Source organism: Medicago sativa, chromosome 4, assembly GCF_051527215.1.
Source record: "Medicago sativa cultivar Bolivia chromosome 4, Bolivia_mono, whole genome shotgun sequence".
In the NCBI taxonomy this organism is placed as follows: Eukaryota; Viridiplantae; Streptophyta; class Magnoliopsida; order Fabales; family Fabaceae; genus Medicago; species Medicago sativa.
The window spans coordinates 49,612,501-49,634,234 of NC_140752.1; positions in this window are offsets into that span (position 1 = coordinate 49,612,501).

The window sequence follows — 21,734 nt, forward strand, 5'->3', positions numbered from 1 at the left end:
GTGGAGAATTTGAAAATGAGCCATCTGAAAACTTTTGTGAAAAACCTGGAATTATCCATGAATTCTCTTCTACTAGAACTCCACAACAAAATGGGGTTGTATAGAGGAAGAATAGAACTTTACAAGAAATGGCTAGAACCATGATTCATGAAAACAATTTGGCTAAACATTTCTGGGCAGAAGCAGTGAATACAACATGTTATGTCCAAAATAGAATCTATATCAGACCTATCTTGGAGAATACAGCATATGAACTCTTTAAGGGAAGAAGACCCAATATCTCTTACTTTCATCAATTTGGATGTACTTGTTACATTCTAAATAACAAGCTCTACCTAAAGAAATTTGATGCCAAGGCCCAAAGAGGAATATTTTTAGGTTACTCTGAAAGGTCAAAGGCATACATAGTGTATAATTCAGAAACACTTTGTGTTGAAGAATCAATGCATGTTAAACTTGATGTCAAAGAGCTTGGAATTAAAACTCCAGAGCAAGATGAAAGTTTTGCAGAGATACATGTTCCTGAAGATACTCCAGAACATGATCAGATAGCTGAATCTGAAGATAGTCCAGAAGCTGAACCTACCTCAGAAGCACAAGATGAAGTTACTTCTGATGAAGCTCAAGATGGCTCTCAGCAAGCTACTCAATCCAAGAACTCATTCAAGTACAAGTCTTCACATCCTGAGGATCAAATCATTGGAAACAAAGAGAGTCATAGAAGAATAAGATCATACTTCAGACAAGAAGAGTCAATGATAGGACTGTTATCAGTGATAGAACCTGCTACAGTTGATAAAGCACTTTCAGATGACGGATGGATACTACATATGCAAGAAGAGCTTAATCAGCTTCAAAGAAATGATGTGTGGGATCTGGTACCCAAACCTCAACATAAGAACATTATTGGAACAAAATGGGTATTCAGAAACAAGTTGAATGAACAAGGTGAAGTAGTTAGAAACAAAGAATGACTTACTGCACAAGGTTATAGTCAACAAGAAGGCATTGATTATACTGAAACATTTGCTCCAGTTGCAAGATTGGAAGAAATCAGGTTACATCTATCCTATGCAGTTAATCATGGCATAATATTATATCAAATGGATGTTAAGAGTGTATTTCTTAATGCAGTCATTGAAGAAGAAGTGTTTGTCAAGCAACCTCCTGGTTTTGAGGATCTTAAGTATCCTGACCATGTTTACAAACTTAAGAAATCACTATATGGCTTGAAACAAGCTCCCAGTGCTTGGTATGATAGACTAAGTAATTTCTTGATCAAAAATGATTTTAAAAGAGGCCAAGTTGACACAACACTATTCAGAAGGTCTTTTGAGAAAGAAATTCTTGTTGTGCAGATATATGTTGATGATATACTATTTGGTTCTACTAATGCATCTCTTTGCAAGGAATTTTCTAAGTTAATGCAGGATGAATTTGAAATGAGCATGATGGGAGAGCTAAAGTTCTTCCTTGGAATTCAAATCAATCAAAGCAAAGATGGAGTATATGCTCATCAAACAAAATACACTAAGGAGCTTCTTAAGAAGTTCAAGCTGGAAGACTGTAAAGTGATAAACACTCCAATGCATCCAACCTGCACCTTAAGCAAAGAAGATACTGGAACAGAAGTAGACCAAAAGTTGTACAGAGGTATGATGGGTTCTCTATTATACCTCACTGCATCTAGGCCAGATATTTTATTCAGTGTATGCTTGTGTGCAAGATTCCAATCAGATCCTAGAGAATCTCATTTAACTACTGTTAAGAGAATCTTCAGGTATTTGAAAGGAACAACTAATCTTGGACTCCTTTATAGGAAATCCTTAGATTATCAGTTGGTTGGATTTTGTGATGCTGATTATGCTGGTGATAGGATTGAAAGAAAGTCAACCAGTGGCAATTGTCAATTTCTGGGTGATAATCTGATATCCTGGGCTAGCAGAAGCAGAATACATCTCAGTTGCAAGTTGTTGTACACAACTACTTTGGATGAAATATCAGTTGAAAGATTATCAGATTATTGCTAACAGTATTCCCTTTTATTGTGATAATACTGCTGCTATTTGTTTGTCAAAGAATCCAATTCTACATTCAAGAGCCAAGCATATTGAAATCAAACACCACTTTATCAGAGACTATGTTCAAATAGGAATTTTAGATATACAATTTATTGATACTGAGCATCAATGGGCTGATATATTTACAAAACCTTTAACTGTGGAAATATTTGATTTTATAAAGAAAAATTTGAACATGCACTTTGTGTCTGATTAAAATTTGCTTGCTCCTGAATAGGAATTTAGGTCCTGAAGTCTGTCCAAAAGCTATGGTCCATCAGAAGCTCTTTATTGAGGTTCTGAGGAAAATGTGCTTCTGAAGATGACGTCAGCATCTGAAGTCCAGAAGCTGGGTTTTGTGCTTCTGAATAGCAGAGTTAGTGGAAATGCTGGAAGTTACATTTTAGTGACACCTGGCCCACTAACTTGTCAGTTACTCTGAAAACTTATGACGTGGCTTATGTGTACGGTTGTATAACGTAAGAGGGCAATGATGATTTAAGCTTTGAAAATACTATCACGCGCCCCCTATGTCATTAATGATGTGTTTGTTTTGTCCCCTTTCTAAATTGCAATCGTTTTTACTAAAAACACTTAGACAATTCACACACTACTCACTTCACAACAAACACTTTCCTTTCTCAACCTTTCTTTGCGAAGTAAACGCTCTCTCTGCAAATCAAAACCTAGAACTCTAAAAACTTCATCATCATCAATGGCATCATCAAGTTCCATTCCAGAGTCATCATCAAGCATGCAAGTAGAGAATCCAGAATCAACTTCACATGATAGACCTGCCCACGAAATCAAAGGAAGGACTATGTCCTTGGAAGAATGGGAGTTAAAGATTCAGACAGAGAATCCAGTTGATTTCAACTCTCTCGCTTATCATGGGTGTGATATCAGATGCTACTACAGGTAATCCTGACTCTTCTCATACTCATAATGTTATAGATGTAGAATCTGATTCAACCCAAACATCATCCTCCCAATCCACATCCTCATAATCATCTTCTGACATAGATAATGTACCATTAGGCAAACTTTACCCATCTACTCTAAAAGGCCTTTCATCATCAACCAAAACTCTCAAAAAGCATGCTGACAACACTCCTCATGAACATGTTATATAAGATATTGATGAAAGAATCATTGGCTTGTCTCAAAGGAAAGTAGACTTCAATAATAGATTTCTTTTTAATAATCTATTGAAACCACCAATGATTCAACCTCTAAACGTTGTTCCTATTGATACATAGGTCACAGATGAACACATAGGTTCTGAGTCATCCAATCCTAATGCCTCATCATCATTTCAACCACAATTCATCCAACCACTCAATATAGTTGATCCTGATGTAACTATTGAGTCATCATCATCTCAATCTACTTCAACCAACCAAACCCAAGAAACATCTGTCCTAGACAATCTGGTCATTCACTACTTAGGTGAACTACCAGAGGTTAGACCAATCTCAGAGAAAGCCTCTGAATTAGTTTATATGGAAATTGCTTCAGAAAGCCCCCAACATCAATCACCAAACCAACAAATGAACACAACAACTAGCTCTGAACATGTTCCTACACCTGAACATGTAGCTCCTGAACATATTGTTCATGAGCAACTTGATTCTGAGAAGATTGATTATGTACGAACAATTCCTGATGCATCTTTATCATCTGTTATCCCATTACCTGAAACCATCAGTGAACTAGACTTCATGATCACATCAGATGCTCCTGATGTTGAGATTGAGCAATCATCTTCAACTGTGATTGAAAAATATGTTCCTGATCAACCTTCAACTGGCAACACTCAAACTCGAAACTCCATAAGCAACCAACCTTCATCATCTCATCTAGCCATTGTACCTGCTGCCCCTCCTAAACCTACAAAAATACCCTCACCACCAACCATCTTTCTAGATTCTACTCTATTACAAGATGTGTGTGAGAATATAGGTCAGGAGCTGATCAAGCTGATTCAGGCAAGGGAAAATCTTATCCACAAGGAAAGCTAGGAGCATCAGTGGAGAAGATTAAAAGATAAAGTTGACTTTGCTTTGTCTGCACTCCAGAGAACATGTCTAGATATACAAGACTCAGCTCAACAGAAGCTTCAAAACTGGTTAAAAGGAGTAGACAACAACTTGCAAAGAATCAAGATTCTCAGAACTTGGGTGCAGAGTCCTCCTAGTTTAAAAGGAAGAGAGGTTATAGACTTCATTCCATATGGTGTACATCCTAAGGTCCTGGATTTAAGTTTCTTGAAAAATGTCAACTTCAAATCAGCATCTGGCAGCCTGGATTTATTGCAAAGGAATGCTGCTTTAGAATCTGTGAACAGGAAGCTGAAGAAAGAGCTACTGGAACAAAAGCTACTCATACTGGAATATAAGTCTTCTACTGAAGCTAAGCTTGAGGAAGCTAGAGTTAGAGAGGAGAATATGATTAAAAGCAATAAGGAATTCAAGACTGAGATGAAGCTGCAACAAGAAGCTATGCAGAAGCAACAAGAGAAGACCAACTTGATGCTGCAACAGATGATGGAAATCTTAAATAAACCATCCAACCCTTAGTTTCACACACCATTTAGCTTGTTTAGTCTTAGTTGAAATTTTCTTGCTTAGCATCGTTTGGATTTTATTATGCTTCTGACTTAAGTTTTTGCTTCTGAACAATTTCTTGCTTCTGATCAGTTTTTTTTGTTTCTGATTTCAATTGTTTTGCTCTGATATACTCCTCATATTTATGCTTTGGTATATATATTTGCATGTGTGCTCTGATACAGTTTTATGCATTTCAATTTTTTTCTCACTGCCTTTTTCCTACTTCTTTCTTTTTGTCTTTAGTTTTTTAACTTTTTGTTGATGACAAAAGGGGGAGTAGTATGTAAAGTATTTATAGGCTCTGAGCCCCATTAATTTAATTTTTAATCATTTTAAATTAATAGGACCAACTTCTTATCTCTTAGTCTATTAATGTGAGAATATTCTTAGTGTTATTGCGCTTTTTAATGATGAATTTAATTAACATGGATAGAACTCAGGGTGAGCTTAGAAAACTCACCTTAAGTACTATTAGACTCAGGGGGAGCTTGCAAACCTCAAACCCTTACAGTCAACTTGTTAATTGGATTAACAACAATTACACATTTTAAATACTATTGTTTTTCATCATCAAAAAGGGGGAGATTGTTAGAACAAAATATGTTTAACAATAAACCTTTGAGAGTTTTGATGATAACAAGGTATTAAAAATTGTCAATTGGACTAGCTAATATTTGTTCAAGTGTACAGGACCATAGACAAAATTTGACATCTTAAATAGGTTCTGAATGGACAAAAGAGAGCAAAGAAATCAACAAAAAGGAAGCTTAAAGCGTCTGAAGAGAAGTGCTCATGAAGACAAAGTGCTCCTGAAGTGATGACGTCATCAGAAGCAAGTTCATCAGAATTTGTAGTTCATCAGGAGATGCAAAATTAAAGCTTCAAGAGCTGTTCAATGGATTTAAACTCGTCTAAGCATTGCAGAAGACTGGAAATGTAAAGCAACGGTCATTTTAAGAGTATTTGAAAGCATTGGATGCTTATCTTCAAAAAGCATTGACACAGTACAATTGTACGAAGTGTACAACCACTACCTCCACTACTCTGTGTTTGTCTCTGCTACAAGACAAGAAAAACAGCTCTGCCTGCAACGATGTTCCTTCACAGTGGGAATGGATTTGAAATTGATTCTTCATAGGACAACTACCATATCAGGCAAAAGATCATTGGTGATTGATCAAAGCTTCAAACGACTCTTTTATGATGTGCTGACAATTTCACAACGTCTATTTCACACCTCTATATAAAGGAGTGAAGACTTAGAGATTGATATCAGACTCAACAACAATTTACAAGTGCCAAAACTTTGCTGAAATTGTTATGCATTCAAAGTTCACTTAGAATTTCTTATCAACTTTCATATCTTAGAAATTCTAGAGTCTTAAGAGTCTGTATCTGATTTGTATTGTGAACACCATTGATTGTATACCAAGTGTTCAATCTCAAACATTTTTCTTTGTAATTTTGTTTGATTAGAAGTCTCTTGCAGTTGTGCTTGAGCAATAGGAGTCTCTTGATTGTGTTCAGGAGCATAGGAAGTCTCTTGCAGTTGTGCTTGAGCAATTTGAAGTCTCTTGCTAGTTGTAGCACTGAGCAGTTCTAATCAGATATAACATTATAATGAACTCTCCTTGGAAGTGCAAGGGGGACAGGACTACTTCCGATTTGTGGAAGGAACCTGTATGATTGCTTTGTGTCTTTCTTCTCTCTATCTATTTTTATCCGCTGCAAGTTAGTTATGAACATCACTTCAGATGCAGTACTCTTTCTGCTTCTGACCAAGTGTTTTCAGCTTAGGAGTAAATGAAGAAAAGGTTAACACAATTCAACCCTCCCCTTCTTGTGTTTTTCTCACCTTCAGTCATCACTTCAGGAGCACTTTGTCTTCAGGAGCACTCTTAACTTCAGGAGCACTTCTCTTCAGACGCTTTAAGCTTCCTTTTTGTTGATTTCGTAGCTCTCTTTTGTCCATTCAGAACCTATTTAAGATATCAAATTTTGTCTATGGTCCTGTACACTTGAACAAATATTAGATAGTTCAATGGAAAATTTTTAATACCTTGTTATCATCAAAACTCTCAAAGGTTTATTGTTAAACACATTTTGTTCCAACAATCTCTCCCTTTTTGATGATGAAAAACAATAGTATCTAAAATGTACAATTGTTGTTAATCTAATTAACAAGTTGACTGTAAGGGTTTGAGGTTTGCAAGCTCCCCCTGAGTCTAATAGTACTTAAGGTGAGGTTTGTAAGCTCCCACTGAGTTCTATCCATGTCAATTAAATTCATCATTTAAAAGCGCAATAACACTCAGAATATTCTCACATTAATAGACTAAGAGATAAGAAGTTGGTCCTATTAATTTAAAATGATTGAAAATTAAATTAATGGGGCTCAGAGCCTATAAATACTCCCCCTTTTGTCATCAATAAAAAGTTTAAAAACTAAAGACAAAAAGAAAGACGTAAGAAAAAAAATAGTGAGAAAAAATATTCTATAAACAGAGCATGAAACATATAAATATATCAGAGCACACAAAAAGATGAGGAATATATCAGAGCAAAACCACATAATTAGAAGTATATCAGAGCATGACAATAGAGTTCAGAAGCATAAAGTATTGATCAGAAGCGCAAAATAAGTTCAGAAGCAAAAATTGAAGTCAGTAGCACAAAAAGTGTAAGAAGATTTGAAAATAAGGAAACTTAAATTAAACAAGCTAAAATGTGTGCAACTAAGGGTTCGCTTGTTTGTTAAACATTTCCATCATCTGTTTGATCATCAAGTTGGTCTGTTCTTATTTCTTCTGCATAGCTTCTTGTTGTTGCTTCATCTCATTCTTGAAGTCCTCATTGCTCTTTATCAGATTCTCTTCTCTTGCTCTAGCTTCTTCCAGCTTAGCTTCAGTAGAAGACTTATATTCCAGCATGAGTAGCTTTTGCTCCAGAAGCTATTTCTTCAGCTTCCTATTCTCAGATTCCCAGTCAGCATTCCTTTTCAATATATCCAGGCTTCCAGATGCTGATTTGAAATTGACTTTGCTTAGAAAGCTTAGATCCAAGTCTCTAGGATGCACACCAGAAGGAATGAAGTCTGTAACCTCTCTTCCTTTTAAGCTAGGAGGATTCTGCACCCAAGTTCTGAGAATCTTAACTTTCTGTAAGTTGTTATCTACTCCTTTCAACCAGTCTGGAAGCTTCTGTTGAGCCGAGTCTTGTTCATCTAGACATGTTCTCTAGAGTTCAGACAAGACAAAGTCAATTCTATCTTTTAATCTTCTCCACTGCTTCTCATAGCTTTCCTTGTGAGTAAGATTTTCCCTTGCCTGAATCAGCTTGATCAGCTCCTGACCTATATTCTCACACACATCTTATAGTAGAGTAGAACCTAGAAAGATGGTTGGTGGTGAGGGTATTTTTGTAGACTTGGGAGGGGCTACAGATTGAATAGCTAAGGATGATGATCATTGGCTGTTTGTGGAGTTTGGAGTTTGAGTGTTGCTAGTTGAATCATTGGTGATTTCAATGGATTATTAGCAGGAAACCTATTATAGAAGTCTGCTTTCCTTTAAGACATACCGATGATTCTTTCATCTATGTCAGATCTAACAGGTTCATGAGTGATGTTATCAGCATGCTTTTTGTGAGTTTTGGTTGATGATGAAAAGCCTTTTTGAGTGGATGGGTAAAGTTTTCCTAATGATAGATTATCTAAGTCAGAAGATGATGATGAGGATGTGGATTGGGAGGATTTGGATGGGGTGGAATTTGATTCTACTACTATAACAGTTTCAGAGTGTGGAGAATCAGGAATAACTGTATCAGCTTCTGGAGCATCAGCTTCTGATCCAGCAGCTTTGTCCTCCTGGACATCTTCACCAGCACTTACTACCATAAGCATGTTCCAAGCTTCTGAAGCTACCAGCTCTTGTAGATCTTCAGTGGCTTTAACAACTTCTTGAGCATCTGTAACTGCATCTTCTCTAGCAAAGTTGGATGCAGGGATCTCAGGCTCTTTTGCAACCTCCAGAGCCTTCTGGAGTGCAGCAGCATCTTCAGCCTTCTTTCTCTTCACCTCCCTAGTAACCAACTCAGTAGAGACTTCAACATCTTCTTCCTCCTGTGTCACATAAGCTGATTCTTTTATCTTCTTGACAACAGTCTTCCTCTTCTTCTTGGGAATTGGAGGTTGTTTAGGAGCAGTTTGAGTGGAAGCAGCAGTTTTGCCACTTCTGGTTCTCTTATTCAGGATTGCATCAGTGTTTAAGTCCTGAACTTCTTCCTCAATTATTGGTAGACCAGAACCACCAATCTTCAGTTTATCAGAGGCTTTATCCTTCTTAGCCTTCTTGGAAGGATGCTTAGCTTCCAAGTACTCTTCTTTAGAGGTCTCTTTCCTCTTGGATTTTCTGCTCTTGGCCACAGGCAGAGCACCACCATACATTTCTTCAGGCACATCTTCATGACTTGACCATATGTTTCAAAATGATCTGTGATGAAGTGCATCAGAACATCAATAGGGTCCATCTTGCAGATGGGAGGAAAGTCTTCCATCAGATTTGACTTTGCTCTAGATTCACTAATGTGAGTGCTGAGCTTCTTGAAGGCATTTTTAGGAATCAGAGACATCATCCTGAGAGTCTTGCCATTGATTACCTTCCCTGTTTCAGTTTCCAGCTGCTTATTATCAGTGAAGAAGTTGACAACACTGAGAGCTTTCAGAATCCCTCCCTGATGAAGAATTCCTGATATCAGTCTTCCATAGGGAACCCAGCACCTCCTGCTCTGCTGACTTTCCTTGGCTCCTTGATCATATGCTTGAAGATGTATTTGGGAACATTTGCCTTGTCCTTCCTGATGAACAAGTGAAGGAATACTCTATGTCCCAAGGATGGTTCATTGTAACGCCCTATTTTTATAATTTATTTATTTGTTTGAGTTTATATTCTTTTCCGTTATAATTTAATTAATATGTTTGATAAGTGATATTTTTATTATTATTATGTGTTGATATTTATTAGTAGCCCCTATTTTATTATTTAGTGGAGAAATATATTTAGTGGAAGTATATATTTAGTGGAGAAATATAATTATTTAGAATAATGAGGCTTTGGGGCAGAATTGGAATTAAGAGAAAATAAATAGGTTAAGGTTTATATAAAGGGGAGAGTCAGAGTTAGAAAAGAAGGATTACGTGCAAACTGTTTTTGGGAGAAAGAGGAGAAACCTAGAGAAAGAGGAGAAACCTAGAGAAGAGAAGAACCAGAGAAGAGAAGTCTGTAGAATCCTTTCAATCAATCAATCTAAGGTAAGGGTGGGACTATAATTCAATAATCTTGAGTCTATGATTCTGAAATTCTATTTAACATGTTGTAGGTTTAGTTTTTGAGAATTGGAGAATTAGGGATAAGAGTGATAATTGATGATTTATGTTATGTTGTTGTTCATTTGTGGTTGTTGATTATTGTTGTTGTTAATGCCATATTATGAATTGGGTATGAATTATGTTGAGTTGTTGTTGTTGATTGTGATGTTTTTGAATGAATGTGAAGTTTGAATAATATAAGTTGCTTTTCCTGATTTTTTCTTATCTCTATCCCGAATTTTGAAATAGAAACTGGTATTGATCGATACAGAATTGGTCTTAAGTGTAAGCACGAAAGTTCTAGGTATGAATGTTAGTTTTCTAATGTCGTTGGTCTGACGTCAAAATGATTGATAGAACTTGAGTTGTGGTCAAATTACTGCACGTAGGTCACAATGAATTTTTTTGGACTTTCTGCACAACTTTTTCGATTTTGAAACGAAAATTGGTATTGATCGGTACAGAATTGGCCTTGGGTGTAAACATGAAAGTTTTAGATAATTTAGTTAGTTTTCTAGTGGCTTTGGTTTGACGTGAAAATGACTTTTATTTTTTGCGTTATGATGAAATCCAAGGAGGTCTTAGCGAAATTGCACAGCGACAGCATTCTATGTTTCATGTTTTTGCGTCTGTTTCACACGTTTATGTTTTGAATTGGTCTTTGGTATAAACATGAAAGTTGTTGATAATTGTGATATCTTTCCAGTAGTCTTGGTTTGACATGAAAATATGTTGTGGATAATTTATTATGTTTTTACAAAGATGCATGATGAATTGTTGATGTTTAAATACGATGTTATATGTTGTTCATGATTGATGAAGTATTATATGATGGTATATGTTGATGAATATGATGTTACATGATGTTGTTCATAATTGATGAATTATGATGTTATGATGCGAAGTTGTAAGTTGTTGTCAATGTCCTTAAAGTTGTAAGTTGTTGTCAATATCATTAAAGTTGTAAGTTGTTGTCGATGTCGTTAAAGTTGTAAGTTGTTGTCGATGTCGTTTAAGTTGTAAGTTGTTGTCGATGTCGTTCTTGTTGTCTAAGTTGTAAGATGTTGAGTCCATGCATACTCATTTAAAGACGAGGGCTCATACCCTAGGAGCTTTTGCTCAATAATGACGAGGGCTCATGCCCTAGGAGCTTTTGCTCAATAGCGACGAGGGCTCATGCCTAGGAGTATATTTATGCTTAAAAGCGACGAGGGGTTATGCCCTAGAATGGTACCACATGCATGAGTAAGATGATAGAGTTGCATAGTCGAGTTAAGTTGCTTTGTCGAGTCAAGTTGTTAAGTTGATTTATGAAGTTGATATTGATGTTGATTATGAAGTTGATTATGATGATGATAATGATGGTACATGACTATTGTTATGATATGTTGATGATGTTTATGTTGTTAAATATAATTGTTGAATTATATGCTTAACATTATTGTTTGTGAATCTCACCCCTTCTGCTTGGAAATGTTGCTCTTCGTATGAGTAACTTGCAGGTGATCGAGAATAAGTAGTTGTTGATTGCTATCGTGAGTGGCTATCTCTCACTGTGTCTTTAGTTGCTCTGATACGTAACGGGATGGAGATCCTTGCTTTATTTCCTTTTGTTACGTGTCTTTATGAATTATGTTGATGAACCATTGAAATGGAATGTTTAATAAGTTGTTTAAGATGTTGAGGCCTTTAGTGCCGAGTATTTGTTTAACATTTAAGAATTTTTCCGCTGCGACATATTTGAAGTTATTGACAGAAGTTGTTTTTAAATAAAGAGCAGATTTTGACTCTAACGATATTTTATTTATGGTTTAAAGAAATGTGACATCCTGTTTTAAGTTGAATACTCTGATTATTATTATGTATTATTTTACATGTTGGGAAAACGGGGTGTTACAATTGGTATCAGAGCAGGTCGGTCCGTCCGGCCAAGTAGACGAGTCGTTGTGTCGAGTGACGGTTAATACTGTCGTTGTGTTTTCTAATTAATGGTTATGTTTTATTATGTGATCATGTTTAACTGACTAACTTTAATGTGGTTCTTGTGTATTGTTTGAAGTTTCTATTTCGTTATATATAGATTAAGATATTTAAGCAATAATTAAATTCATTTTCTCCTGTGCTCTGAATTTCGAGGACGAAATTCTTTTAAGTTGGGCAGAGTTGTAACGCCCTATTTTTATTATTTATTTATTTGTTTGAGTTTAGAGTCTTTTCTGTTATAATTTAATTAATATGTTTGATAAGTGATATTTTTATTATTATGTGTTGATATTTATCAGTAGCCCCTATTTTATTATTTAGTGGAGAAATATATTTAGTAGAAGTATATATTTAGTGGAGAAATATAATCATTTAGAATAATGAGGCTTTGGGGTATAATTGGAATTAAGAGAAAATAAATAGGTTAAGGTTTATATAAAGAGGAGAGTCGGAGTTAGAAAAGAAGGATTACGTGCAAACTGTTTTTGGGAGAAAGAGGAGAAACCTAGAGAAAGAGGAGAAACCTAGAGAAGAGAAGAACCAGAGAAGAGAAGTCTGTAGAATCCTTGCAATCAATCTAAGGTAAGGGTGGGACTATCATTCAATAATCTTTAGTCTATGATTCTGAAATTCCATTTAACATGTTGTAGGTTTAGTTTTTGAGAATTGGAGAATTAGGGTTAAGAGTGATAATTGATGATTTATGTTATGTTGTTGTTGATTTGTGGTTGTTGATGATTGTTGTTGTTAATGCCATATTATGAATTGGGTATGAATTATGTTGAGTTGTTGTTGTTGATTGTGATGATTTTGAATGAATGTGAAGTTTGAATAATATAAGTTGCTTTTCCTGATTTTTTCTTATCTCTGTCCCGGATTTTGAAATAGAAACTGGTATTGATCGGTATAGAATTGGTCTTAGGTGTAAACACGAAAGTTGTAGGTATGGATGTCAGTTTTCTAATGCAGTTGGTCTGACGTCAAAATGATTTATAGAAATTGAGTTGTGGTCAAATTACAGCACGTAGGTCACAGTGAATTTTTACGAACTTTCTGCGCAACTTTTTCAATTTTGAAACGAAAACTGGTATTGATCGGTACAGAATTGCCCTTGGGTGTAAACATGTAAACATGAAAGTTTTAGATAATTTTGTTAGCTTTCCACTGGCTTTAGTTTGACGTGAAAATGACTTTTAGTTTTTGAGTTATGATGAAAATACTCCAAGGAGGTCTTAGCGAAATTGCACAGTGACAACATTCTCTGTTTCATGTTTTTGCCTCTGTTTCACACGTTTCTGTTTTGAATTGGTCTTTGGTATAAACATGAAAGTTGTTGATAATTGTGATATCTTTCCAGTAGTCTTGGTTTGACATGAAAATATGTTGTGGATAATTTATTATGTTTTTACAAAGATGCATGATGAATTGTTGATGTTTAAATATGATGTTATATGTCGTTCATGATTAATGAAGTATTATATGAAGGTATATGTTGATGAATATGATGTTACATGATGTTGTTCATAATTGATGAATTATGATGTTATGACGCGAAGTTGTAAGTTGTTTTCAATGTCGTTAAAGTTGTAAGTTGTTGTCGATATCGTTAAAGTTGTAAGTTGTTGTCGATGCCGTTAAAGTTGTAAGTTGTTATCGATGTCGTTCAAGTTGTAAGTTGTTGTCGATGTCATTCTTGTTGTCTAAGTTGTAAGATGTTGAGTCCATGCATACTCATATAAAGACGAGGGCTCATGCCCTAGGAGGTTTTGCTCAATAAAGGCGAGGGCTCACGCCCTAGGAGCTTTTTCTCAATAGCGACGAGGGCTCATGCCCTAGGAGTATATTTATGCTCAAAAACAACGAGTGCTTATGCCCTAGAATGGTACCACATGCATGAGCAAAATGATAGAGTTGCATAGTCGAGTTAAGTTGCATTGTCGAGTCAAGTTGTTAACTTGATTTATGAAGTTGATATTGATGTTGATTATGAGGTTGATTATGATGATGATGATGATGCTATATGACTATTGTTATGATATGTTGATGATGTTTATGTTGTTAAATATAATTGTTGAATTATATGCTTAACATTATTGTTTGTGAATCTCACCTCTTCTGCTTGGAAATGTTTCTCTTCGTATGAGTAACTTGCAGGTGATCGAGAATAAGTAGCTGTTGATTGCTGTCGTGAGTGGCTATCTCTCACTGTGTCTTTAGGTGCTCTGATACGTAACGGGATGGGGATCCTTGCTTTATTTCCTTTTGTTACGTGTCTTTATGAATTATGTTGATGAACCGTTGAAATGGAATGTTTAATAAGTTGTTTAAGATGTTGAGGCCTTTAGTGGCGAGTATTTGTTTAACATTTAAGAATTTTTCCGCTGCGACATATTTGAAGTTATTGACAGAAGTTGTTTTTAAATAAAGAGCAGATTTTGACTCTAATTATATTTGATTTATGATTTAAAGAAATGTGACATCCTGTTTTAAGTTGAATACTCTGATTATTATTATGTATTATTTTACATGTTGGGAAAACGGGGTGTTAAATTGATCACTGCCACCACCTTTTGGTAACAGATTCTCATTTTGGATTTTCAGAAGCATCTTCTTCTTCATGCTCAAGTCAGAATAATTTCCTTTCTTTTTGCTATCAAACATGGACATGTTGACAATCTCGTTCCAAGGACTTGTCTTGGGGTTAGGTATCTCTCATCCTGCATATTTACCTGATCTATCTCTTCTGAGAACAAAGGCAATGGCCTCTTCAGAGATGTATACCAGAATCCCCATGATTCTTGATCTCATCTCCACGCATCTGAACGGCTCCAAGCCCATTTCTTCTCTTGTCTTCCCTTCCAAAGAAGGATTAATCAAAATCTTTTCTGTTTCTTCCAATTTTGAAGCAGCTCTGTCGTACACAGAAGCTCTTACCCAGAAATGCCTTACTAATGTTTTGTATGTTGGTCCGTTCAACATATCAAACTATGAAATTAGCCCTTGTGCTTCGTAGTAGCTTCTGATATCACACCCATGATATGCAAGAGGTTGAAGTCAACTGGATTCTCCGTCTGAATCTTTAACTCCCATTCTTCCAAGGACATAGTCCTCCCTTTGATTTCATAGGCAGGTTTTCCTTGTGTAGTTGTTTCTGGATTTTCTACTTGCATGCTTGATGATGATTCTGGAACGGAACTTGATGATGCCATTGATGTAGTATAAAGCTTTTAGGGTTCTAGGTTTTGATTTGCAGAGAAGAAGTTTGCTTCGCAAAGAAAGATTGAGAATAAAAAGTGTTTGTCGTGAAGTGAGTAGTGTGTGAATTGTCTAAGTTTTTTTAGTAAAAACGATTGCAATTCAAAAAAGGAACAAACAAATACAGCATTAATGACATAGGGGGCGCGTGATAGTATTTTCAAAGCTTAAATCATCATTTCCCTCTTACGTTATACAACCGTACACAAAAGCCACGTCAGAAGTTTTCAGAGTAACTGCCAAGTTAGTTGGCCAGGTGTCACTAAAAAGTAACTTCCAGCGTTTCCACTAACTCTGCTATTCAGAAGCACAAAACCCAGCTTCTGGACTTCAGATGCTAACGTCATCTTCAGGAGCACATTTTCCTCAGAACCTCAATAAAGAGCTTCTGATGGACCATAGCTTCTGGACAAACTTCAGGACCTAAATTCCTATTCAGGAGCAAGCAAATTTTAATCAGACACAAAGTGCATGTTCAAATTTTTCTTTATAAAATCAAATCTTTCCACAGTTAAAGGCTTAGTAAATATATCGGCCCATTGATGCTCAGTATCAATGAATTGTATATCTAAAATTCCTTTTTGAACATAGTCTCTGATAAAGTGGTGTTTGATTTCAATATGATTAACTCTTGAATGTAGAATTGGATTCTTTGACAAACAAATAGAAGCAGTATTATCACAATAAATGGGAATACTGTTAGCATTAATCTGATAATCTTCCAACTGATGTTTCATCCAAAGTAGTTGTCTACAACAACTTGCAGCTGAGATGTATTCTGCTTCTGTCGTAGACATAGCAATAGTTGCTTGTCTTTTGCTAGCCCATGATATAAGATTATCAACCAGAAATTGACAATTGCCACTGGTTGACTTTCTTTCAATCCTATCACCAGCATAGTGAGCATCACAAAATTCAACCAACTGATAATCTAAAGATTTCCTATAGTGGAGTCCAAGATTAGTTGTTCCTTTCAAATACCTGAAGATTCTCTTAACAGCAGTTGAATGAGATTCTCTAGGATCTGATTGGAATCTTGAACACAAGCATGCACTGAATAAAATATCTGGCCTAGATGCAGTGAGGTATAACAAAGAACCAATCATACCTCTGTACAACTTCTGGTCTACTTTTGTTCCAGTATCTTCTTTGCTTAAGGTGCAGGTTGGATGCATTGGAGTGTTCAGCACTTTACAATCTTCCAGCTTGAACTTCTTCAGAAGCTCCTTAGTGTATTTTGTTTGATGAACATATACTCCATCATTGCTTTGATTGATTTGAATTCCAAGGAAGAACTTCAGCTCTCCCATCATGCTCATTTCAAATTCATCCTGCATTAACTTAGAGAATTCCTTGCAAAGAGATGCATTAGTAGGACCAAATATTATATCATCAACATATATCTGCACAACAAGAATGTCTTTCTCAAGAGTCCTTCTGAAGAGTGTGTTATACCCTAATTTTGGACCTAAAAATACTGACTCAATTCTTCTTTTCTCGCATGTTAAAACCATCCAAATGTTTTTCTTGCATTTCAAGCCATTTGAATTGTCTCTGATCAATTACATCTTTCTCTGCATCTTATTTCAATATTATTTACAAAACCCATAAAAAGGGTATTTTAGTCATTTCCTGCATTCAAACTCATTTTAGTCCTTGAAAATTAGTTGAGTCTTTTCAATTGGTTTGTATAGGTCTTTGTTTCAATCTCATGTCAAAGTCCATTTCAAAAATTACATTTGAGTCATTTTGAGTCAGTTTAGCCCCTAGGGGCATTTTAGTCATTTCCAGTGTCAAAACTCTGTTTAATCTCTAAAAAGAATTGTCTCTGAGTCTTTTCAATTTGTTTAAATAAGCTCTTTGCCTTAATTCCCTGTTAAAAAACCATTTTAAAATTGCATTTGAACCATTTTGAGTCATTTTAGTCCGTAGGGGCATTTTGGTCATTTCACGTAAAATTTTGACAGAGAGAGGTTACTTTGAAGTACCTCATTTATGTAATCGGTTCATTTTAGTCCTTTTTGTTGATTTAATTTTTGGTTTCACTTTACGTTATTTTCAAAATTACATTTTTTAACCAATTTTATTTTAAATTTCATTTTAGTCCTTCAAAGTTGTTAAAATTTGCAGTTTAGTCCTTTAGTTTAGTTAATTGCAGATTAGTCCTTTTTGTCCAAGTCTTAAGTCCAGGCACAGGTGGCGCTCTCTTATTGGTCAGGGTCCACATGGCACTTGCAGATTGGTCCAACTATCACATGCGTCAGCTATAAAAGCCAACTCATGGTCAAGGTCAAGGTCAAGAATTCAGACCCCAATAACTCAGTGCCACATCATAACCAAAGTCAGAAACACAAGTACACATTTCTCTCTCTTCCAAAACCGATCAAAACCCAGAAAATGATGAAGAACATGATGAATCTTCATCAAGTTCATCATCGAATTCATCTCCAGAAAATACAGTAACAACACAATCTTCCAAAGCCAAATCAAATCCGATCAAGAAAACCAGCATCCACTTCAAATCGAACTCAAAACAGAAACAAGTTCATCAAGATTGAACCAATCTCGCCATAACCGAATCAAAACCTTCAACAAAACCAAATCAAATTTAAATTCGAGCTAATTCAAAACCCTAGGGTTTCGAATCAAGTATCAAATCGAAGAACAACAACGAAAGGATCTTGAATCTGCGAAAGAACTGAAACGGTTGGGGTTTGAGCAACTTCCAGAAAATCAAAAGACGAAGAGGAAAGTACGGAGCAAAACGAAGTAAGGACGATAACAACATCCTCGGAGTGCAACGAATCAAGTAGGTATCCTTTTCTCTCTTTCTCTTCTTGAAATTTTCGTGACTTAGATTGTTAGATCTGGCTTGATTTTGTGTTATCTCTAAAAACTACTTTCAGTTTCGAACGAAGGAGGAGAAGAGGTTTGATTTGGTATAAAGATCTTTAAAAAATAATAAGTTTCGTTTTCCGGTGTGGCGGCGCCTCCGGCGGCCACCGCACCGGAAAACTACTCCGGTCATCTTCTCCGTTCGTCTGGTTGCAGAGCCTCTCTCTCTAAAAACAACTTAGAGAGAGAAGGAGATGTGAGTTGTGTTGTTTCTTGCTGACGCCAGGCTTTTATACTCCCCGTTCTCCCACGCGCGCGCGTCCTTGGGCTTACCATGCTCTATCTTGCTTTTAACCGTTAGATCAAGGGTTAGGACGAACTGGATCAATCCAACGCCCCTGATGCGTTTGGATGATACAGGATCCATTTCCCTTTGGGCCTGGACCTGTTTCTTTACAGATTTTCGTTTTTTACTTGTTTCTTGCTATTTTGTACATTACTTTTGATAATTGCACCTCTATGTGTTTAAAACTTTGATAAAAAAATTTCCTAAAAATTTTCTACATGTTCTTGACATTTTCGTGACATTTTTGTGATATTTTTATGTGTAAAAACCTGAGGGAAAATATATGTGGTATTTCTTGATAAATTGTTTACTATTTTTGTTAAAATTGTGAAGTTTTGCATGTTCTTGAGTCTAAAAATCCTTTAAAATCCTAAAACATTCCATGTATATTCCTTGTTAGTTTTGTGATATTTTTATGATGATTTTGCATATTAAAAATTGATAAAAATAATCTGATGCTTTTCTTGCTATTTTGTGATGTTTCATATTAAAAATTTGTGAAAAGTGCATGTTCTTGATCCTTAATCATGATACATGATGTTGATTTGTGAAGTGTGAATTTGTAATGAATTTCTTGCTGTTTTGAAATGTTTTTTACTGCACGTGAATATATTGTATGTGTTTGCTTGCTTTGCAAGTCATGTGAATGTTTGTTTGTGAAAATAAAGTGCCAGGTATGTCTAAAATATATCATGATTCTTGACTTGCATGTGTTCTTGTAATTATCATATCATTGATTGTAATAAAGCCTTTAGGAAATTGTCATGATGTGAGGATTATAAGTCATATGATTGCTTTGATGTTATGATAAACCTTAGGCATATTTTGCTACTTTTAAGTTAAGAGTCTTGCTATCTTTTGTCAAGTTTTTAGTGTTTCTTGTAATGATGTGCCTTTTAATTTCCATTAGAGTCCATTGTCATGATGTGCCTTTTAATTTCCATTCTATCATATCTTATGCTACTAACCACTTTACTTCATGTTTCATACATTCCATAAGCATCTCATCCTCCATCTTATATTCTTAGTCTTCATTTTCTTACACTTTAAAATTCATGCAAAAGTTAGAATGTAAAGCCTAGGGATTTTGTACTTTACCTTATGCTTTTAATTTCTTGCAAGACCATAGAATGTAAACTAGGGCATATGTAAAGGACAATGGACTCTAATGATGTACACCGACACAAGCACCGACACATGCACACACATCACATGGATACTTTAGATGTATGCTTAGGGAATGTGTGCCTTAGATATATGTTTAGGAACTTCGATACTTAGAAAAATTCTCTTTTCCAAAAAATATGAACAACTTCACTCAAATGATTTTATAAATAAACTTTGGGATCAAAATCCCATTGATTTTCCCTTTACTTCCTTAAACAAAAACCTTAATGAATTTTAATCATACTTAGACTTCTTTTTGCAAAATAACTAATTCCACCTCACATTTTCCAAAGTCTTATGCCCTTGAGGCCTCTTTCTCTCATTCTTCAAAATTTCATTTTCAAAAATTAAAATCAACCAACAAAAACAAAAACATTTTTTTTTGAAGAGAACTACGGTGGATTTGATCCATTAAAAGGGTACGTAGGCAAGGAACCAATATTCCTTCAATTCAAATAAAATAAAAATTCAAACATCTTCTTCTCCCTCCAATTCTTGACTTAGTAAACTTTAGGTGTGAATATCATTTTTTCAAATAGCATTTAAAAATAAAGCACGCGCATAGAAAGTAAAGACAGTTCCTATAGGATACTATAGTCGTTATGGGTGCCTAACACCTTCCCGTAGCGAAAACAACTCCCGGACCTCGATTCTCAAGGGTTTTGCTTAATTTTTCCCTTCCCAAGAAAAAATGAGATATCAAAGGTTAAAAAGGTTCAAACTTAATCAATGTTTGACACCCGAAAACCAAAATAAAACAGCTGGCGACTTCACTGGGGATATCAGAGAGTTACGCCTAGTCTTTATTTCCACGCTTGCGCTTTCGTTTTTACTTGCTTCCTTTTGCTTTCCTATGTGAATAAATGTTTAAACTCTTGCAAACGTGTGGGGTGAGAATATCAAAAGTCCTACACCCGGGCTGAGTGAACTTAGGATTTAGGGGGGATATAATCGACAATTCATTCCGAGGGTCGCCTCGTGTATTGGATTATGCGATCAATCCCACATAGCTGAGGCATTTTGGGGGTGATGTTGTCGGGGCGTAGATCAAAGCTATTTGGTTAGCGTTTGACTCACTTTTTATTTCACGACTTTGAAAAAATTTATTTAAATTGGGGGGTCCGGGGGTTGGTTATATTTAGGGAAGGTATTAACACCCTAAATATTCGTAGTACTCTACGAGAACCTTTTGGTTTTATTTAACGTTTTGTGCTTTAAACTTGCTTGCTTTTTTTTTTTTAAAAAAAAGGAATTTGAAATGATAAAAGAAAGGAGACCTAGTTTATCTACATTTTATTGATTTGTAAGGACGAGTGTCCTCTGCCTACGTACCCGTGAGGGATCAAAACCTCGTAGTTCGAGGTTACAAAAATGACGTTTGATTGGTTGAGTGTGTTTTATTAGTTTTGAAAAAAGTTTTAAAATAAAAAGCCAAGTGGCAAATAAGAATTGGTTTGTATTTTTTTATATTGAAAGAAAAATGACTCGAAGTATAATTAAAATTGATTGAAAGTTTGATTAAGAAAGAAAATAAAAAAACGGTCACTTGATTGAGAAATCAAGGTTTATTATGAAATTTTTTTTTTTGTGATTTTGATTATTTGAATGTTTTTGTTGTTTTTGAATATTAAATGAAAATTAAACTAACGGAGCAATAAAAATAAAAGCGCGTGGATTTTTGTAGTGACGTTGGATCACCACAAAATCCCTAATCTAATTTTTTTTGCATTTTTGGATATATATAAAACGGTAAAGAAATAAAAGACACACACACACACACACACACACTTTTTTCTCATTTATATTTACATTGGACCTAAATACATTCTAATTGCTGGAAAATAAATGACAATAATTAAAATGCTAAATAGAAATAAAAAAATGCTAAAAAAGAAATAAAATGCAAGAAAATAAAAGGAAGGGACAACCGAAGGGACAAAATTACCGAAGGGACAAAATTCCGAAGGGACTTTTCCGAAGGGACAGAAAAAGAGGGAGAAGAAAAGATTAGCTCGTCAACACAAGCTAAATGGGGGAGAAGAGAGAAAAGTTCTTTGACAACTCAAGAGAACTTTTGGTGTCTTTTGAAGTGTGGAATGAGGGCTCTATTTATA